Below are 21,663 nucleotides of genomic sequence, written 5' to 3'. Positions count from 1 at the left end.
AAATCTTTTGGATGTGATGTGAAATGTGTAAAACATAAGCAGCAGAAATAAAAGGAGGCACTTGCCCACAGCGTCCAAAAACAATGTTCCAATATCTCAATTCAAACCCAAAATTATTTTATTTCGCATTATATATCTTCAATATTATGTCATAATGTTTATCATTTTCCACTATTTTGCAGCAAAGTGAGGTCACTTTTAGCGCAGTAGCCTATAAGTGCAGTCTGTCTTCTGTCACTGTTTGCCTATAGAGTATAGTACAGCTGCTCCTAGCTCGTCCCGTGGTTCGTGCTAACACGCTGCACTTCTCTCGGCACCGTCACAATGAGAATCACAGTCAGTGGCCAGATGTTGAGGCTGACGAGGTGAAGACACTGAACGTCTACAAGGATTTCTCCGGCGCGTGTTCTCTGCATGTGCAGCTGTGTGACATTCTTCATTGGAAGTAGACAGTATTTACTCACACACCTGGAGTAAAATGTACTTAATACAGTATGTGATGATGACACTTGTAGTTTGGGGGGTTAGGGAACAAGACGAAACATCAGGGGGGGCAGATGTCTTGTGCTACAGCTGCTGGTGGGTTTGTGGCTGCACGGGGAAAAGATGCTCAGACTACTGTACCTTGAAGCCGGTGGCGCAGGAAGCTGAACACCAGGAGGTGCTTTAAAAAACTCTCCCTTGTTGTGAGCGCTTTGTCACAATGTCAGCTCACTCGCTTACTCTGAACTCCAGGGAAGCCAGCTGGGTAATTAGCATATTCATATAAAATAAAAGCTGCAATTATAGAACCAGGTCTCCGTTGTCGGAAGCCTGAGATTGGTCGAGTGTTAAAGTGTAGTTTGTAATACAGTATGTGTTGACCATTTATATGTATATGGTTATTTGTTTTATAATAATACAAAATAAAAATCACAGGCCAGTGTGACATTTCAAAGACATTTGTGTAATCCTAATTATTGATATTAATGTCTTCTTCCTAACATTACTCCTTTGTTACAAAGCATGAGCTGTAATTCACTGTTTTGTGACTGTTAACAGTTCGTAAGGTTGGTTGACTCTAATCGAGACGCTGCCCCTGACAACGCAGGAGTTGTTATTCTCAAGTGACTGTTCCAGTGAAGTGTTCTATGAGCAATGTTTTAGGCAGCTCCGCTCCAAAATCACACCTTGCGTCTAACAACTTCACATCAGAGCAGAGAAATCGGTGTCACTTTGACTCAAATAGGGGTCGGGCGTCGCCTCCGATGATCATACCTCCGGTGTATCAGTGTGCGACTGAAACGTTCCGCCGACAGCGGACGCTGACAGGGTGCATGTAGAAATTCCTGCTGTACGTGGTATTCAGTGCTCATCATGTTGGACGAGGAGAGGCCTCTAGAACATCCGGACCGAGGCAACAGCAGGTACTGTAGATGATAAGCAGCAGGTTGTTGTTATTGTGTCTCTTTGTTGTTACTTTATTTGTTTCAAAGACCAGTTTGTGTCTCTTAGTCGACATTTCTGTGCTTTTGTACCTATTTTATCTCACATACATATTTTGTGCCTCTTGTGGCTGTATCGCATTGTTGCGACACTTGGTTGATATAGATATAATAAATGTTTTTCACTTCCATCAAGCCGGTCTGGCTGGTGCTCTACTATAATGATTCCTATACCATAGTAATGGAGACCCATTTTCTTAACTTCAAAAGTGTAACTCTATCTTTTTTATTTTGTTGCCCTTAGAACACGAGTGAAATGGCAAGATGAGAGGCCCGGGGAGATGTTTGACAGAGACTCGGAGCAGAGCTAATGGCCCATTAAGCGGAAAAGGCTGCTTTTGATGTGAGTGAAAGGCAAAAACATGTTGCTGAGAACAGAGGCACATGACAGAGCAAAGAGAGAAGGTGAAAACAATACCGCAGAGCGATCTTTTCCCCAGCCTCGTCGGTTTACGGGTCGCCGTACAAACCGCAGGTTTATATTATTCCAGACGCCCCGTGGATTTCGAATCTTCTTATCTGTGTTGTAGCGCTGATGGGCTGATGAGCTTTGACTCAGCTCGAGTTCCTTGAGATTGTTCGGCGTGGACAGTGGATTGCTCACAGCGGGGGGCAATTATCCAAACTCGGGTAACACTCGAGTACAACGCGCGTCACACTTCGCTTCCGTAGAGAAACAGATGATGCAAGTCTGGGAAGCAGTTTAAAGGACCGGCGGCTACATGTGGCAGTTAAATCCCATGCAGACGAAATGCGTTGGCGCAGACGCGTAGAACGGGACGGGGGCATCGGCTGATCGTGCAATGCATGAAAGCGAAACCATGACGATGCTAATGGCTCCATTTGTTCTTGTTGGTCCTTTTCCAGCTGAATGATCTCCTGTCAGCGTTATTATCTTTAGCTGCTTTGGCTCAACAACCTAAAAAAAAAAAAGGCTTTCAGAAGAGCTAATCAAACGTTTGATGAATAATTGAATTTATCATTCTGGCTCATCACATTTGAAATCCCCTTCATTCTTTTCCTGATTTGATTCACGCTACCATGGGCGCGGCTGCTCAGCGCACTGGGTTTATTGATATGGTAATGTGTTTGGCGTGCAAAATCGGAGAGCTCTGAGTTTAAAGACTTTAGATAAGGATGCGAACAAAGTTTTACATTTAAATGTAGAATTTCAGCAGAAGCTTGTAGATGCTTGCATACGTTTTTCTCATAAATGTCTCCATAAAAACGGATCTTGGTGTCAAAAACCTGCAATCCAGATGTGGGAGGATCTGAGTGCATAAATATTGGTACACACATGCACATTTAGCCTCGGTTTTGTCTTTTATGTTACTTACAGGCTTCATATTTAAGTGGTGACAGTTGGATAAGGCTGAGGGAAATACACAACAGTTTAACAACTTGATTGAAGTGCAGCCAAATAATGTTTAAACAAATTATGTGTGACTATTTAAATCCAATACTTTAAAGTCAGGAGCATCAATCCTGTCCATTCAGTTCCATTAGCATTAGCATAATACAGTCATCTGTGATTTTTTGTTAGTTGACCCTTAACCTTTTTCTTCCCAAAACCATAAATAGAGAACTATAAAAAGAGACACAAAACACAAATTATGCTGCAAAGTATGTTTGAATTAATGCAATTGTACAAACTAGAGACAAAAAATCAAAGATTCTGTGCACATGTGCATTAATAAAGACAAAGTTTAATAAGGATTGTTACAAACTTTGGCCTCTGTATATGTGAAAAGGCAAGAAATAGGGAAGAGAAAATGTCATCAATACACTGTTACAGCATCATAATGTCAGGTGCTACTGTGTTTATTAGAGCCTGTATATGTGGCATATCGTACATGGAATGAAACCATGCGTTGGATCAAATAAAAAGAATAATCTGACTGGTGTGAGACAAGGAAGGTATTTTGGGCACACAAGACAGGAGAAGAGCAAAGGGGCGCGTCATGGAGAGGAAAGGAAAAGATGACGGATTGAACAGGAGGATATAATGAGGAATGAAATACTGTTCAGCAAAATGTCATCTCTCAGACAGTGGTCTGGAGAGCATTGCTGCCATTTCCCCGAGATTGTTACCATAGACGAATTTCACCTACAAAGACATCAGTTCCTCGGGTGCAGCATTTCCCGAATTTTGCGGCGATAGAGGCGAGCTTTGAATAAATGCTTTGAAAGCCCCAGCAAGGCTGCAGGAAGGCAGCGTGCATATACAGTGCGGTTGCTGCGAACGTGCCGTGGCTCCCTCTGAAATGCAAAGGTGTCACTGTGGCTCTGTAATCTGCCTTTTGGTAAAACGGGATCAGCCTAAACAGACACACCATTTGCTTTGGCTCAAGGGTTTTGATCTGGGAAAGGGTATCTACCATTTGGTTAACTAGAATATAGCAGCGGCAATTTCTTTCCGGAGGGATCACACGTTTAAGCCAAGATCTTGGAGAGCAGGATTTTTCAGTGCTGGTGAGTGTTTTTTTTTAAAGGCCAGTGGATATTAGAAGTCTGAGGGAAGGCCAACAAGCTGGCAATTAAAGGTGGCAAAAGAAGTTATGTGTGCTATTTCCTCTGTGACTTTGAAAATCTAAGTTTGTACAAACAAAGCGTAGCCAGCAAAAGGTCAGGGAAGGCACACAGCCTATACACAGACTGAGAGCTGAGACGTTCCGTTGTAAGAGTTCAGCGTGGAGGTCACACGGCTCTCTGGTGGTTAGGAGGACGAAATTACAAGCAACAATTACAGCCTGACTTCTGACTGAAACGGAGACCAACACAAACCCAGTGGGGGGTGGAGACGATGTCACGTCTCTGCAATATTCTTTTTTTCCTGGAACTGTTTGAACTTGAAATACAGTTTTGCATAACAGGTTTCATCTCATCTAGGATAATGTGTAAAGTTTGCTAAAGGGCAGGTACAGTAGCTTGTTTTTTTATACCTCATATACAAGTAATATCCTCTGGGAAGCAATTTGCGAGTGTAAAACCATGACTCAGGTTGTAATAAAAGTAAGAATAACACATAATAATGTGCCTTCACTTTTTGACGTGATGTTACTGTAACACATCACTGAAAATGATGATGGTGCACGGAAAAATGACTATACTTCCTGACTATGATAGGACTGTGATTGCAAATCACACATCATCAAATTCAAAACTGTTAATCAGAAATGTTTAAAACCTTCACAGATCTTATACTAAATAAATCTGCAACAGCACCTCAGTTACATGTAAATAGTTTAGTTATACAGTAACATTAACACAGAGCTCTCCTGTTTGTCGAGGTACAGTACATGCTACTGTATAACTAAGGCTTTGTTAGTGTCAGGTTTTCGTTCTTGGTTTTATTTTGAAAGGACTCTTCTGTTTTTGATCCCAGTTTCCGGTTTTATTTTGTAAACACTTCCGTTTCCCATCACACCACAGCCGTTCCCGCTTCACTCCCGGTCCTCATTACACTCACCTGTTTTGTATCAGTGATCTTTTCCGTGTATTTAACCACCACCTGTCACATTGGTTCTCTGCCAGATCGTTGTTTACTGAGTCATTGTTCTCACGCTCCAGCATTCGTCTTGTTCAGCTTACCCCGTTATCGAACCTGTTACGTTTTTGATCTTTGCTTCCCGTCTGATCCTGACCACTCTCGTAAGTCACTCTGTTACTGAACTCTGCTCGTTTCTGGACCTGTCTACGCCCGCCGATTCTGTTCCCGTGATCTGAGCCCTTTCTGGTTTTGACTCCCGCCTGTCCTCGGACCCGATTTTGCCTAAGCCCTATGGTGTTGCTACTCCGTGAATGACCTGGACCGTTTTGTGACCTGGATTCTGTCATTAAAGACTTTCTTAACTATATCCACTGTCTACCGAGTCCTCGCTGTGCATGTGGGTCCGTTCATCTGCCGTTCCGTGACAGAACGATCTGGCCAGACTTGGACCCAGCCAGCACTCAGCCCCCGGTCAGGTCAGTGACTGTTTTTCTCGCTCCTTTTTTTTTTTTTTTTTTTTTTAACGGCGAGTATAATCCACCCGAGGGAGCATGGAGTTCACCTGTGCCGAGCTACCTAGCGAGCTACGAGTTTATTTTAAGATCCTCGCGGAGGATTACCGACGGGCGGTTACCCCGAAGAACCAGCGCAGCGCCGTGGAGGTGGCGATATTGACGCTGGAGGACGATGACAGTGTGTTAGAGCGCCCCAGTGTTCGTCGCCTCTATGAGCGACTGTGCGCGAGGTTTGATGAACTAAGCGACGCGCTCCGCACCACGCCAGCGCCGGTCGCACCGCCGAAGGTTTCGGTTTCCTTCTCCCCGCCCCGTCGGACCGTTGTGTCTGCATCAACCTGCCCAGCTCCATGTTTGTTCCGCTGGGAGGATTCCCTGCATTCATGCGGTCCCCCGTCTCCAGTTCAGTCGCGAGCTGTTCAGTCCCCAGCTCAGTCGTGTTTTGCCCAGTCCCCAGCTCAGTCGTGTTTTGCCCAGTCCCCAGCTCAGTCGTGTTTTGCCCAGTCCCCAGCTCAGTCGTGTTTTGCCCAGTCCCCAGCTCAGTCGTGTTTTGCCCAGTCCCCAGCTCAGTCGTGTTTTGCCCAGTCCCCAGCTCAGTCGTGTTTTGCCCAGTCCCCAGCTCAGTCGTGTTTTGCCCAGTCCCCAGCTCAGTCGTGTTTTGCCCAGTCCCCAGTTCAGTCATGCTCCGCTCAGGCTCCAGTCGCCGTTCAGCCTCGCCACGCTCACGCTCTAGTGCAGCCCTGCCCCGTTCAGGTTCAGTCTCCAGTCCAGTCGAGCCCAGTTCAGTCTCCAGTCCAGTCGAGCCCAGTTCAGTCTCCAGTCCAGTCGAGCCCAGTTCAGTCTCCAGTTCAGTCGAGCCCAGTTCAGTCTCCAGTTCAGTCGAGCCCAGTTCAGTCGAGCCCAGTTCAGTCGAGCCCAGTTCAGTCGAGCCCAGTTCAGTCTCCAGCCCAGTCGAGCCCAGTTCAGTCTCCAGCCCAGTCGAGCCCAGTTCAGTCTCCAGCCCAGTCGAGCCCAGTTCAGTCTCCAGCCCAGTCGAGCCCAGTTCAGTCTCCAGCCCAGTCGAGCCCAGTTCAGTCTCCAGCCCAGTCGAGCCCAGTTCAGTCTCCAGCCCAGTCGAGCCCAGTTCAGTCTCCAGCCCAGTCGAGCCCAGTTCAGTCTCCAGCCCAGTCGAGCCCAGTTCAGTCTCCAGCCCAGTCGAGCCCAGTTCAGTCTCCAGCCCAGCCGCGAGCTGTTCAGTCTCCAGCCCAGCCGCGAGCTGTTCAGTCTCCAGCCCAGCCGCGAGCTGTTCAGTCTCCAGTCCAGCCGCGAGCTGTCCAGTCTCCAGTCCAGCCGCGAGCTGTCCAGTCTCCAGTCCAGCCGCGAGCTGTCCAGTCTCCAGCCCAGCCGCGAGCTGTCCAGTCTCCAGTTCAGTCGGATCACGTTCCTGTCCAGTCTCCAGTTCAGTCGGATCACGTTCCTGTCCAGTTTCCAGTTCAGTCGAGTCACGTTCCTGTCCAGTTTCCAGTTCAGTCGAGTCACGTTCCTGTCCCGGTTCCAGTTCAGTCGAGTCACGTTCCTGTCCAGTTTCCAGTTCAGTCCAGTCACGTTCCTGTCCCGGTTCCAGTTCAGTCGAGTCACGTTCCTGTCCAGGTTCCAGTTCAGTCGAGTCACGTTCCTGTCCAGGTTCCAGTTCAGTCGAGTCACGTTCCTGTCCAGGTTCCAGTTCAGTCGAGTCACGTTCCTGTCCAGGTTCCAGTTCAGTCCAGTCACGTTCCTGTCCCGGTTCCAGTTCAGTCCAGTCACGTTCCTGTCCAGGTTCAGTTCAGTCACGCGCAGGTCGTGTCCCAACCAGAGGGCACCACCTGTCGCACAGGTGCTATGCACACCCGATCAGGCCCGACGTCTGTTCCGTCGAGCTCGGCAGCGGCAAGTAGCCATGCCAGCTCCAGAGGAGACGCCGTCCCAGTTCTTGTCGGCCATGTTGCGGCCGTTCCTGTCGGCCATGTTGCGGCCGTTCCTGTCGGCCATGTTGCGGCCGTTCTAGTCCCTGTTCCTGTTCCTGTCGGCCAAGTAGAGGTCGTTCCTGTCGGCCAAGTAGAGGTCGTTCCTGTCGGCCAAGTAGAGGTCGTTCCTGTCGGCCAAGTAGAGGTCGTTCCTGTCGGCCAAGTAGAGGTCGTTCCTGTCGGCCAAGTAGAGGTCGTTCCTGTCGGCCAAGTAGAGGTCGTTCCTGTCGGCCAAGTAGAGGTCGTTCCTGTCGGCCAAGTAGATGCCGTTCCTGTCGGCCAAGTAGATGCCGTTCCTGTCGGCCAAGTAGATGCCGTTCCTGTCGGCCAAGTAGATGCCGTTCCTGTCGGCCAAGTAGATGCCGTTCCTGTCGGCCAAGTAGATGCCGTCCCTGTCGGCCAAGTAGATGCCGTTCCTGTCGGCCAAGTAGATGCCGTTCCTGTCGGCCAAGTAGATGCCGTTCCTGTCGGCCAAGTAGATGCCGTTCCTGTCGGCCAAGTAGATGCCGTCCCTGTCGGCCAAGTAGATGCCGTTCCAGTCCCTGTCGGCCAAGTAGATGCCGTTCCAGTCCCTGTCGGCCAAGTAGATGCCGTTCCAGTCCCTGTCGGCCAAGTAGATGCCGTTCCAGTCCCTGTCGGCCAAGTAGATGCCGTTCCAGTCCCTGTCGGCCAAGTAGATGCCGTTCCAGTCCCTGTCGGCCAAGTAGATGCCGTTCCAGTCCCTGTCGGCCATGTTGCGGCCGTTCCAGTCCCTGTCGGCCATGTTGCGGCCGTTCCAGTCCCTGTCGGCCATGTTGCGGCCGTTCCAGTCTCTGTCGGCCATGTTGCGGCCGTTCCAGTCTCTGTCACCCTCGGAGCCGCAGCGCCCGCCGGCCTCCAGGAGGAGGCGGCGCCAGCTGCAGTTCCCGCGCACCTCCAGGAGGAGGCCGCGCCAGCTGCAGTTCCCGCGCACCTCCAGGAGGAGGCCGCGCCAGCTGCAGTTCCCGCGCACCTCCAGGAGGAGGCCGCGCCAGCTGCAGTCCCCGCGCACCTCCAGGAGGAGGCCGCGCCAGCTGCAGTCCCCGCGCACCTCCAGGAGGAGGCCGCGCCAGCTGCAGTCCCCGCGCACCTCCAGGAGGAGGTCGCGCCAGCGGCAGTCCCGGCGGACCTTCAGGAGGGGGTCGCGCCAGCGGCAGTCCCGGCGGACCTTCAGGAGGGGGTCGCGCCCGTCGCAGTCCCGGCGGACCTCCAGGAGGGGGTCGCGCCCGTCGCAGTCCCGGCGGACCTCCAGGAGGGGGTCGCGCCGTCGCAGTCCGGGGACCTCCAGGAGGGGGTCGCGCCCGTCGCAGTCCCGGGGGACTCCAGGAGGGGGGCCCCGTCGAGTCCCGGCGGACCAGGAGGGGGTCGCGCCAGCCGCAGTCCCGGCGGACCTCCAGGAGGGGGTCGCGCCCGTCGCAGTTCCGGCGGACCTCCAGGAGGGGGTCGCGCCCGTCGTAGTTCCTGTCGACCTCCAGGAGGGGGTCGCGCCCGTCGCAGTCCCGGCGGACCTCCAGGAGGGGGTCGTTCCCGTCGCAGCTCCCGCTGCACCGGCATCGGTCCCTGGCGGCTCGGCCCCGGCCGCACCTGCATCTGTTCCTGGCGGCTCGGCTCCGGCCGCACCTGCATCGGTTCCTGGCGGCTCGGCTCCGGCCGCACCTGCATCTGTTCCTGGCGGCCCGGCTCCGGCCGCACCTGCATCTGTTCCTGGCGGCTCGGCTCCGGCCGCACCTGCATCGGTTCCTGGCGGCTCGGCTCCGGCCGCACCTGCATCGGTTCCTGGCGGCTCGGCTCCGGCCGCACCTGCATCGGTTCCTGCCTCGTCCTGGTCTCGGCTGCCGGACTGGTGGCCTCGCCCTCGGCTTCGCCTGCTGATTGGATGGCGCTGCCTCCTTCGGCGCCGTCCGCCTCGACTCCGCCACCGCCACGGCCGTTCGCCTGGGGTGAGTCCCCGCCTGCCACGACGATGGCGAAGCCTCTGCCGTCGTCGTCCGCCGCGACCCTGGGACCCCCGGAGCATCTCCGTCGGGGAGGGGGCTGGGCTCAGCCCTGCTCTCCCGGACCTCGCCAGCCGTCGTGGTGGACTCTCCTGCCACCACCCTCGTGAGGAACTCCTGGACTCTGTTCTCCCTGTCATGGACTTTCGGTTTTGGTTTCTGTGGACTCTTGTTTTGACCCTCCTCCGGTCCTCCCTCCACCCACCCTGCTTGTCTGCCTGGAAGGGGAGGGATTCGGTCCCTCCTCCTGTGTCCACCCTCCGCCCGCCCTGGTTCGGGGGGGGGGCTTCCGTGGGCGCCGTGGAAGGCGCCCTAGAGGGAGGGGTACTGTCAGGTTTTCGTTCTTGGTTTTATTTTGAAAGGACTCTTCTGTTTTTGATCCCAGTTTCCGGTTTTATTTTGTAAACACTTCCGTTTCCCATCACACCACAGCCGTTCCCGCTTCACTCCCGGTCCTCATTACACTCACCTGTTTTGTATCAGTGATCTTTTCCGTGTATTTAACCACCACCTGTCACATTGGTTCTCTGCCAGATCGTTGTTTACTGAGTCATTGTTCTCACGCTCCAGCATTCGTCTTGTTCAGCTTACCCCGTTATCGAACCTGTTACGTTTTTGATCTTTGCTTCCCGTCTGATCCTGACCACTCTCGTAAGTCACTCTGTTACTGAACTCTGCTCGTTTCTGGACCTGTCTACGCCCGCCGATTCTGTTCCCGTGATCTGAGCCCTTTCTGGTTTTGACTCCCGCCTGTCCTCGGACCCGATTTTGCCTAAGCCCTATGGTGTTGCTACTCCGTGAATGACCTGGACCGTTTTGTGACCTGGATTCTGTCATTAAAGACTTTCTTAACTATATCCACTGTCTACCGAGTCCTCGCTGTGCATGTGGGTCCGTTCATCTGCCGTTCCGTGACAGTTAGTCACAAGGCAGTTGATGCATGTTTCAGCTATTTGTTACAGTTCAGGTTAAACTACTTTTGTATAATAATGACTGCATGTATCTGATGTGATGTCAAACACTAATTGTGATTATCTTTTATTAATACTACCTCATTAATTAAAAGGATGTGAAGCAGTAAATTGGATGTTGCTATTACTGTACTTTTAATGTGTGATGAACCTGTTACTGGTAGTGTCTGGCTGAGAAAACGAAAGCAAATTTAGTACCAAACCAGTTAATACTGGGACTTTACCACAGGTAACTGGCTGCCTCTGGGCGCATAATCTAAAATGTGTCAATCCTTTACTCCAATGTTCATTTGAATCAACTTCCTGCGTGGTGGACACCCAGCAGACTCAAAAACTGCTCAGTTTGTTCCTTAAAGCCACACTTCGGCCGAACACAAGATGCAAATGAGCAAGCGAACAGTTCATTATTTTTAATCTTCCATCTTATTTCGGGGGGAAATCATGTTTGCCGAACAATGAAATACTTATTAGCAGCCCAGACAAAGGACAAAGTGATTGACAGGATTATGTTTAAACAAAGTCAGTGGCTAATCACTCGTCTCTGCACGAGGGCACACGCCTGGTATTTGTTCTCTATCTCTAATTAAACCAAATTACGTTCCATTCCACACTGTAAAAACCGAGGCGCGTTCCAGGCCTCCAAACAAACTAGTGCGGAACATTTTGGAAGAAATGAAGGAAGCCAACAGTGGCACCAGACGATATGCTGAGACAGAGTCATCCAGACGCCATAATCATCGTGCTGATTGTGGCACGACTTAGTGTGTGCTGGCCTTTAACTGCAGCTGGCCACTAAAAACATTGTTTTTGGTCTTATCATCGGGTTTTGAATGTGGCTGAGAGAAGTGGCTGCCTTCATAATCATCTCAGTCACAGGTGGCACACGGGAATTCCATTAATTATAATGTGTTTATCACTAACTGATATTTCTGCTGCATCTTTGAATCGTTTCCATTTCCCAACAAATTATACGTGAAATTAATTTCAAATCTGTGATTTCTAAATATTGTTAAAAATGTTATCAACTTTTTCAGCAATCCCATTCCAAAGCCACAAACCTTTCGGCTTTTTCCTGTCACGGGTTGCCACAGAAAATGATTTGCATGGTTGGTTGGCAAGTTTTTACACTGGATGTCCTTCCTGACGCAACCCCTCTATTTATCTGGGCTTGGGACCAGCGCAGAAGTCATAAATCCATAAATACAAAATAATATACATGTACACCTGCAATTTGGATTTGTACTATTTTTCTTAATGTTTTTCTTGCCGTTGATAGAGTACCTTGGGGCTCCAAAGGTTTCCACTCATCACTAGCTTTCTCTAGGTGTGCCTCAGGGCCCTGTTCTCAGCCATTTTGTTAATGACATACATCTTTCCACTCTCTCCACCACCAGACCTGTGAAAATCACATCCATTCAGTGTGTAAGCAGGAAATCTGACCTTTGTTGACAGAGATTCTATCTTCCTCAGAGACCCCACCATGAAACTTTGAAGAATTAGAAAACATGGACCCTTATTCGTGGCGAGTTTTAACCCAACACCCAAAACTAGAAGCCTGTTTACTGATGTTTATTTTTTTTATTTTTTTTTTACTGAACATAAGATAGACCTTTATTCGTCCCACAATGGGAAAATTTTATTGTTGCAAAGAGCAAGAGCAGAGTCAAATATATCCGCAATTTAGGTAAAATTAAAAATGTATCCTATATATACACACATGCACACTGAGGTGATGGGTAATTCCACCATGGATTGACCAGATATTGCACAAGGTAAAGGTTTGCCTAAACATTTGTATGGTGACCACAGTATAAGGTGACAATTGTAGCAACAGTTACAATAACAGTGGTTTATTAGTAGCAGCTTAGGTTGTAAATCTAATTGTAAATCTTATACCAAATCATGATCTCATTAAAAACTGTGGATCATCGTTATCCTTTATCTGACTGATCTTTTAATGAATATTAGAAAAATATTTCTCTTTTTACTACTTGTATTTTTTCAAACCTTTAATAAAACCTTATTTTATTTTATTTTGACTTAACTGTAAAAACACCACAGACAAAGTACTGTACTGTATCTACATTACATATATTCAGTTTAATGCTTTGAGATTGCAGTAATTCTAATCAGATAAAATGTTTCATAGTTTCTAAGTGGTAAATTCAATTTTAATACATCACATAACCAGCAAAAAGTCTACAATCAAATCAGAAAATATTGCTGAACAACATCCAGCTCCCTACGACTACTGATGAATCTAAACACACAGCAAAACTAACCCAGGAGCTGAAGACCCGTCTGAGCTGAAACCTGACATCATCCCTACAGAAGCACGACTGCAAAACCTTTGGAGACTTGAAGACATTTGGAGCCGATAGTAAAAAGAAGAATGAACAAAAAGAAATAGCTTTAGATTAAAATAATACTGAATAAACACATCTTGTTTTCCTTCAGTCTCGCAGATGACACCTTAGCCAAGCGGCGCCTCTAAAGATAAGGAGTGACAGAACGAGTCAGATCGAATGGACTGATTGTGTTGCCGCGCACGGAGCCAAAGCCTGTTCATCTTTCACACTGATATCGTCACCTTTTCATCCCCAGACGAACTCGGAATGAGTCATTTCCCCCCAGGCTCAGGCTTTAAATACAACTATTTGATGAAATACGCGAGGCAGAAAGCTAAAGCTCACGTAATGCGCTCAACAGGTTCAAAACATTACTGCTTTGTGTAAATCCAGTGTAACAAAGTGATTTTAAAGCAAGGGCACTGACGCGCTCTTTACTTTTCTGAAACGATCAGTGGGGGGGTTGCCTTTCAATCATTTTGTCTTTATAGAAAACCGAGGATTTGTGACACACTCCACTGAAACTTTCCTTCTGCGACTTTTCTGTACTTTGAAGTCTGGATTTTTCAATTGCTGCTCACAGGTGGTTTTAGAAAAATCTACACTATGACTCTCCATGTTCTGATCCTGCTCCTTCTTTCATTAGGTTCATATGTCTGACTGTCAATACCGCAGGTCAGCTCTGTTGGAAATAAACAGACTCAATATTCCTCGGAAATGTGTGTCTTACATCACACACCCTTAGAGACTCACAGATCCTTAAATAGAAATGCATGTGGTACCCAATTTGACTACATAATATGATGAGATGCTGTCCTAGGGGGTAATATGGGAAATTATATTTCCTAATGACTTGGCTTTAAATTGTACAACAGCCCACACTCTATGAGAGAACATCATTACAAGGGTTTGGAGTAATGAGAACCGATGAACTGGATTCCAATACCCTTTGTAAATCCTCCTAAATGAGATTTTCAAGCGACAGTGTTTGTTTGACTTTCCACACGTTTTTTTTTTTCCACTTGACAGGTCAAACATATATTTTCTTCAAAACCAATTTAAATGTCAATACAGTGATGTTCGGTGAAGCCAAAATGAGTCTGACCCACGCTCAGCCAAGGTTGGGGGGAGGATCATGGAGCACAGGTTCTCTCACATTTGCCTCCTGCGATGATTGATGCTGCGCCGAATCAAAGCTGAGAGGGAGTCTGTTTAGATTCACCTGGATTATCTGACGTATCGACACGCGGACCAAAGACCTGCGGTTTCAAATTAATCTCTCCATTATTGTTCACCTTGGAATTTCTGCAGTGTCAATTGTCTGATATGGCCTTTTCTCATGACCCACTGCTTCCACTGCACATCCAAAGCCTTTAATGAATTCTCTTTGTTCCACACTTGACACGGAATACATGTACTGTATACCCACAATGCAACACGACTAATGACATTTGCTGTTTGCCAATCAAGTTTTACAGGGTGAAAAATCCCAAAGTAGAGGTGCAGGTGCAGGCTTTACAGAACTTTTAAACTATTGTATAGTTATATGAGCCACTGATTTAGTGTAAGTTTTTGGTAGAGGGAAATATTCAAGTACTTAATACTGGATACTGCTTTGTTGCTGCTAAAAGGAATAGGGAATTTTACACAGGCTAGCAATAGCAAATTACATCACAGTAATTTGAAATTATTATGTGCTTGAAGACTAATTTGCCTATATGACTGGCTCAGCTGCCTTACAGTATGTTCACAACAATGATTCAGCTTTTTATTGTTGTTTTTTTTTTAAAATCTCATTATGTTTCCCACCACTCATGTTGACGACTGTGGGAATGTGCAACAGCGGCCTTGACTTGCTGTTGATCAGCAGAAACAGCAAACGGGCAGAACCTTCAAATGAGCGATCGCGTGCTCAAGTGCACGGCTAACGACCGGGTATGAGCTCCAACGAGAGCGCAATATATGAGAACCACGGCAGCTAATGGGCCAAAACAAAATCAGTTGAGCCATTTGCGAACAGAAGGAGAACGAAGGGGAGTTTGAACAGTTGACGGAGAACGCAAACAGTCCAACTCCCGCAATAACGGCATCCACAAGAAAGTGGCGTTCCAAAAATTTGCCACAACATTAGTCCCATTATAATAGAGCGGAGGTAATAGCATCGATAATTAGATTGTTTAGAAGCTGTGGCTGGAGGCTACATTTCTTTATGCAGAAATTATTTTACAGGAAGAGGGAAAGAAATCACAGCCAAGCAGCTCTGACTCTTAGCTCTGCTTTATAGAAGAGATGGATGGTGATCAATTAGCGATTATGCTGTAGGTAGGAGCCAAAGTGCCTTCAAATGATGGCAGGATTAGTTTCACAATCTATACATGAAATCAATAACTATATAAAACAAATCTGACAAAGTAAATTGGATTTCACTAAAGGTGCTCTGAAGTGTAAACCAAAAAGATGCAGCGTTATAGTGACTTTCCTAGCATGCACTGCTGCTCAGGCCTGAGCCTTTAAACTTCGCACCTGCAGCAGTTTAACGAACACCATGAGGTGACACTTTATAAATTAGAATCCAGACTTTTACTGAAGACAACACAATTTTTTTGTGCTGTGCTGTGTTATGTTTTCAACGATCGCCGTCGTCCCAGCATCCCTGCGCTGTGCCGACATGTTTAGCCAATGCATCTTTCTCCACGTCCTCAGAGTGTAAAGACTTACAGGCGTTTGGAGGACGGGATTAACCGTCTGTGATGGAACATGATGAGCTAATGACAACTGCATGCGGCGACCGGCGGTTGGAGGCTCTCGAGGGACTGATGGTGCATAAAAGCGTCTTTTAGCGGCAAACGCCTGCATAGGTAGATAGCTTTGCTAGTAAAAAGAGAAAGCCTGGTGTTTGTTCTGAGATGCTTACGTTAAGCCTTGAATAAATGCATTACCCTGAGGAGAGCTACTGTAAACTCCACCAGACAGCGCAGCACATATAAATATGGCATAATGCACACAGACAAGGCCAGCAGGTTCAATCCTTGTTGATTAAAATATAAAGTGATTTAAGTGACTTTGAGTATTATGGTTGGTACTAAACACTCTGGTTTAGGCATCAAAGAGGCGTCATCATGGGAATATGCTCTATACAAAAACAGAAAGCATCTAAAGCAGGGCTGTTATGAGGGGTCGTCATGACGCCTCCCACACTACATTCATTTACAGCCAATCTCAGGTGGGACTAGTGACTATGCTGCCATTTCATATATAGACTTCCTCCCTGAGGCCTATAAACGTTTTATCACCTCTTGCCAGAAACTGGCAAATCCCCGTGTGTATTTACTGTAAGTGTAAATGAAGCGGGGCTCAAATAGTAGAAATCAGTCTATTAAAGGATCCCTGTACTCTAAGCAAAGGGAATGTGAGTGTGTGGCTTTGCCTGGTAAAATGGATGGTTATGGATAATAGTGAGGATAATAGTTTGGGTGCTAGTACTGTATTTGCTTATTATGTTTTACAGTAGCTGACCTGAAAGATGTTTCAAACATGATTTCAACTTTTAAACATGACTTTAGAATAGGACAAGGAAAACACCATCACTTGAACTTGAAATTACAAGCTGATCAGATGAAAAGTCAATACAAAAGACTTACTGAACAACCTGAGGGGAAGGAAATGTGGAATGACAAAAAATGCACTTGAGGTCCTGAATGAAAGCAGATGAACTGGTTTGATTGTGGATGAGAAACTGAGGGGAAAAGCACACGTGACAATAGCGGAGTGGTTGGAGGTAAGGAGCGTGGCTAAAAGAGAGAAGCCCAGCAGAATAAAAAAAGTGAGTCACAAATGTTCACTTCTGAGATGTTTTTTTTCATACTAAACTCAAACTAAATATGAAATATGTGAAACTAACCTGCTGTGATGAATGATTCAAAGAACTCTCACATCAGGACATATCAAATAATAAACATTAAAAAAATCCCATTTTTTGTTTTGGCGGTGACATAATGTCTTTATGTTTAATGTACACTTACAAATATTGTTCACACTGTATATTTGATCAAATGGCACATGAGTACATGCCTGAATGACTCCAGGAACTGAAGGGTAAGCAGTGACATTATAGAACCAGTGTGTATACTGTACAGTGATTACAACATCTCAAAGGTCTTGATGATCTTAAGTCTTAACTCTCAGCACTTCAGGTAGAATCACTTCCATTATGAGAATGAAGAACATCAAGCATTAGTTCTTTGTGTAAAAGGGCAAAGCGCCCACTTCAGACCAGCCTTGAAAGTCTGTTATGTGCTTAATGCTCCTATTGAATGCTAAGTCTGATGAGGAGGGCGACATGAATCATTCAAGTGTCAAGTTTTCGGACTATGTTTTTAATTATGATATGATCAGGGTGAGAGATTTATGTTTTGATTGGCTGAGGTCTGCACAAACTCTCCAATGGAAACAAATCCAACAACAGGGCAATCGTGTAATTCTCGAGGGGAACTGTGGCTTCAAAAGAAAGGATATGTTAACAGCGGTTGCCCGGAATAGTTATTGATTTTATGCTCATGTGAAATAAGTACAGACTCTTTTAATAATTTCAAAGCACAACCCCTTAGATTTAATCTGGTCAACAGGCAAAACAATCGATAGGTTTTCATTTCCGTCAGCTCATGGCTGCGTAACGCCTGCTCTCATTCTCATTGTTCACTTTCCTTAACACAAAGAGAAAAAAAACGTACACATTTTAACCCTTTCCCTCGACTTCCTGTTGTTCGTGTCAGCGTTTCTAGCTCCCTGCACTTCTATCCTTATGAGGACTAATGTGTCTCTGGGTAGAAGGAGGCAATAACATCTCTGCAGGCAGTTAAGATTATGATTAGATCCAGAATTAATATTGAAATTACTGAATATAGAAATCCATTATTCATTTAATGCAATAATAACGAGTACAAGGCTTCTGGTAGATGAATCATTTCCACACTGGGTGGTGATCCTTGCTCCCTCTGACAGAGGCCACATCACAGGAGGATTGAACTGCGTTGTTACAACCAAACCAAAGTTTAAATGATCAGATGAAGAGATTCTAGTTTTAAACTGAATGACTGCTTATTGATTCTGGCAACTGTACACACAACACCCAGACGTTTGGTTTAAAGGAACTGAGGAGTGATAAAAGGGGTTTATGGGAACAACATGTTAAAGCTCTGATAATATTATTATAGTTCATCATCTCGTTTAGTGAATAATGGGTTGATTTGTATTTCTTTAGTTGTTGCCTTTGTTATCATGTAACATAACATAACCTTTCGGTGTTGCACTGGGGTAAAATTAATGATTGTACTGTATATTTCAGTTTTCTCAGATGTGACACCCTTTTCTAAGTGCGTTTTTTTTAACATTGTATTCTTAATTTTCTACAGGTAACAAGGTAGAAAAGAAACTTCCTTATCCAATGAACTACTCCATAAGAACACTGTATAGTGTCTTTTCTGTGAAGGTTGTATACTGTGCAAACACTATATGCGTTTAGATATATCACATATTTGATGTACTGGACCACACACTGGGCATTTGCCTTATTATTCTCTGAAAACAAATCCAGACTGGCTTCGCCACCATTTCAGGATAATACATTCATACTGGCCCATGTCGGGTCCAGGAGAGGGCAACACACAAAACACTGAGGCCACATGACACCAGAGTCAAGTTATCGCCTGCCAACGGCACCACATCCTCTCTGAAACTGAGCAGAGCTGTTCACTGGGTCCCCGTTTCTGTCTGCCAGTCTCATAACCCAATTTCCACAAGAGTAATAACACAGTTGTTGTGAAAAAAGTGTTACCATGGTTACTGAGGTATTTGTGCAGACATGTCTCTGGTTTGAATTGACACGGAACAAATACCGAACCGGGAGCACCTCTCCTGCTTGTGTGAGAGATGGCCCCGACACCTCGGCAGCAGATGCAGATGCAGATGGATGGACGCCGACCCCGCAGTGACGGAGCAGCCAGGTAACTTCTGATAGATGTCAGCCGGCGCCGCTGCGGCCGCAGAGAGCTGCACTCGCGCTCTGACAGAAGACCTTAAACAGAAGGGGCGCGGGGTCGCCTACGTCCCCGCCGCATCCAGCTCCAGCCGGGGAAGGGCCCTCAATTACTGCGGTGATAAATGGCATCCATCAGGCCGAGGGGACCTGGCTCCCTGCGCTGGTACCTCAGCCACTTGTCAATTATGATAAATAATCTGTTATGACCCCTCTCCCCACACGCCACCGCCTCACCTGCCGCCACAAACAATCCCTCTTCTTCTTTCCAGACTCAATATGGTCTGCTTGTCAGTTGCTAAATCGAATTAGTTCTGAATAACTGATTGCGTGTCCAGATCCATCGCTCCGATAGCTGCAACCATGCTCCTAATCTCCCCTGCTGTTGGCTCAGCTGAGAGCAGGGGGGGGGGGGGGTATTTAAATCGATGAGGGCCCGTATTGGTTCTGACAGGCCGGGCTTTTGTTAGGTGGGGCAAGATGACAAGTCCTTATTGACTGCAGGGTGTTCGGGGATACACTGAAATAGGGTTTCGGCTGTGGGGGGGGGGGGGGTTGGGCCGACGCACTGCGCAGACCCAAAAAGAAAAGCAAACTGGTCATAAGCCACTGACAGATTTCCAGGATTTGCTGCGAGAAGGGAGAAGAAACCATGGGAGTCATAGAATTATAATTAAAGTAGGCCTTATCAGAGCCAACTATTCGGGTCAGCACAGTAAAGCGGGTCTCAGCTCAGCCTCTTGGTCTCCAACACCCCCCCCCCCACACTGTAGAACACGTCCCAGATGTGCATTTTGTAGCTCTGTCACTCCGCTGCTGTAGTTCTTCCCTCAGATGCCAGCTGCATCCCAGGAGCTCTCCATTCCCGCCGTTCCCGTCCCCAGCTGCCTCATTAATGAACTGTAAATACGGAGCGACTGGTGGGCCGACAACACCGAGAGGCAGGAGGACGGCGGGAGAGGCACGTGTGGGAGAAAGTTGTTTGTGCTTCATTTACACCTGTCTTTGCGATGCACAACAGAGAGATCAGAGGCATGAATATCTTCGACCCATCATACGTAACGGACAGTGAGCTGCCTGAGTGCGTGAGCTTGGCATTAGCTTCCTTCTGTCGTCACATCCAGGCTGCAAATCCAATTAGTTGAACAAAAAACTTGTGCCTGCATATCTATGACAGCGTGTCATATTCACAATGGGCAGACAGTCTGAAGTCAAAGCCTGCCAAGAGCCAGAGAAAGGCATATTATTAGAGCCATACATTATTGTATTTAAAGAAAGATCACCCTGAGGCAAAGTATCACAATCTCCTCCTTAAACAAGTTCCTCTGGTACTAATGAATAAGCAAGACGGGAAAATGTGCATTAACCTTGTTTGATACTGTGCAGGAGATGTCTTACTCTAAATAAGTTAACCTTTACCACTCGACAATATTTGATTTCAGGCAGCTGCAATATTAAGCAAAGAAGAAATTGAATGGGGGTGTGCTTCTCCACACATTCTTTTATCTTCCCTGACGAGGTCTTACAGAAGTTCTCCCTTGTTATAACAACGCTCAGTGTTTCTTTGATGACTGCTGCTTTGAATCACTGCTGGGTGAGCTTCTCATTTGATTTAAATTTTACATTATGGCAATTTCTAATGCTGATTCATTGTTAATTTATTTCCTGAATTGATCTGTTTTGGTCTATGAAATAATTGTTGTCTGACTGGTTAAGCTGTAATTGATGAGTTGAGCCAGTATTAAAAGAACAGCTTATTGTTATTAAGTTTATTAGGATGCACATTAGTTACTTGTACAGTTTCTACCAACATACCTGTGCATCTGTGACACTCATTCATTCACTCATTCAGAATACAAATAGGTTTAGGTTTATCTGAAAAATATCTAACTCCAGGTATTTATGCTTCAGTTTGTTCCCTTATTTCTTTCCATGCATGAGTACTTTGGCTAATACAAAGCAAAGTAGCTTCGATAAACTGAAGTCTGCTAAGAAGAAACAATATTGTTTTGAGTGCAGACAGTGATTAAAATGTTATACAGCAAATCTTCATTATTTTATGAAATAAAATGTTTTATAATAATATTACAACAGATATTGAGTGTATCTGTGTGTGTGTATACTGTATATATATATATATATATATATACATACATAAGATGAGATGAGAAATTAAAGATGAGTTTGTCCTTTCTGTATTTCTGCATCTCGTCCTTCTTACAGACTGTTATCTTACTGAAAAGATCCCAATCCTTCATCTGCTCTGAGGACGTCCTCCCTGAGGCCTTGTCACTTGTCAGATTGTCTTTTTTTGTCTGTCTTTCATTCAGGGTCCACATCTATGAAGTTCACTGCCATTCAAAGCAGCCTACAGTATGATGTGACTGGATATTGTTGCATCGTAAGTTTGAAGACCAACCTTGGAACTGTTTTATTTAACACTGACTGAATCCACACAAACAGTAAAATTGTTACCATTTCAAACAAGACACAGCTGCAAAAGGCCGACAGACCGATCAAATCCCTTACTGGGAAATTTAAAGACATGAGGTCACTTAACTTTAGGGCCAGACTGAAAAAGACAAGATGGAGGACCCAAGTGTGTGACCCACAAGACAAACAGAAAAACATATAACACAGTAATAACAACGTACTGTAGGTGATAGCTCAAACACAAGAACTAAAATAAAAATCACTGCAATGCAAGAATAACAATACTTCATACTTACAAAGAACACAAACCAAAGAAGGACGACGGTAACACAAGACTGAGTAACACGCACAGCAAAACAACAGACAGGCCACAAACACAAACCAGCCTGTAACA

The 21,663-nt window shown here is 46.3% G+C and overlaps 1 long non-coding RNA gene across 1 annotated transcript; it reads left to right on the top strand.

Annotated features, from left to right (window-relative positions):
- Window positions 1-18,667: 18,667 nt before the first annotated feature.
- Window positions 18,668-21,422, top strand: LOC129604840 (uncharacterized). Its single transcript, XR_008696126.1, has 3 exons — window positions 18,668-18,804; window positions 20,279-20,430; window positions 21,167-21,422. It is a non-coding gene; the product is annotated as an uncharacterized LOC129604840 (long non-coding RNA).
- Window positions 21,423-21,663: the final 241 nt, after the last annotated feature.

This window comes from Betta splendens, chromosome 11 (genome assembly GCF_900634795.4).
Source record: "Betta splendens chromosome 11, fBetSpl5.4, whole genome shotgun sequence".
Taxonomy (NCBI): Eukaryota; Metazoa; Chordata; class Actinopteri; order Anabantiformes; family Osphronemidae; genus Betta; species Betta splendens.
Note: the sequence above shows the minus strand (reverse complement) of the source record. Positions and strands in the feature narration are given on the sequence as shown.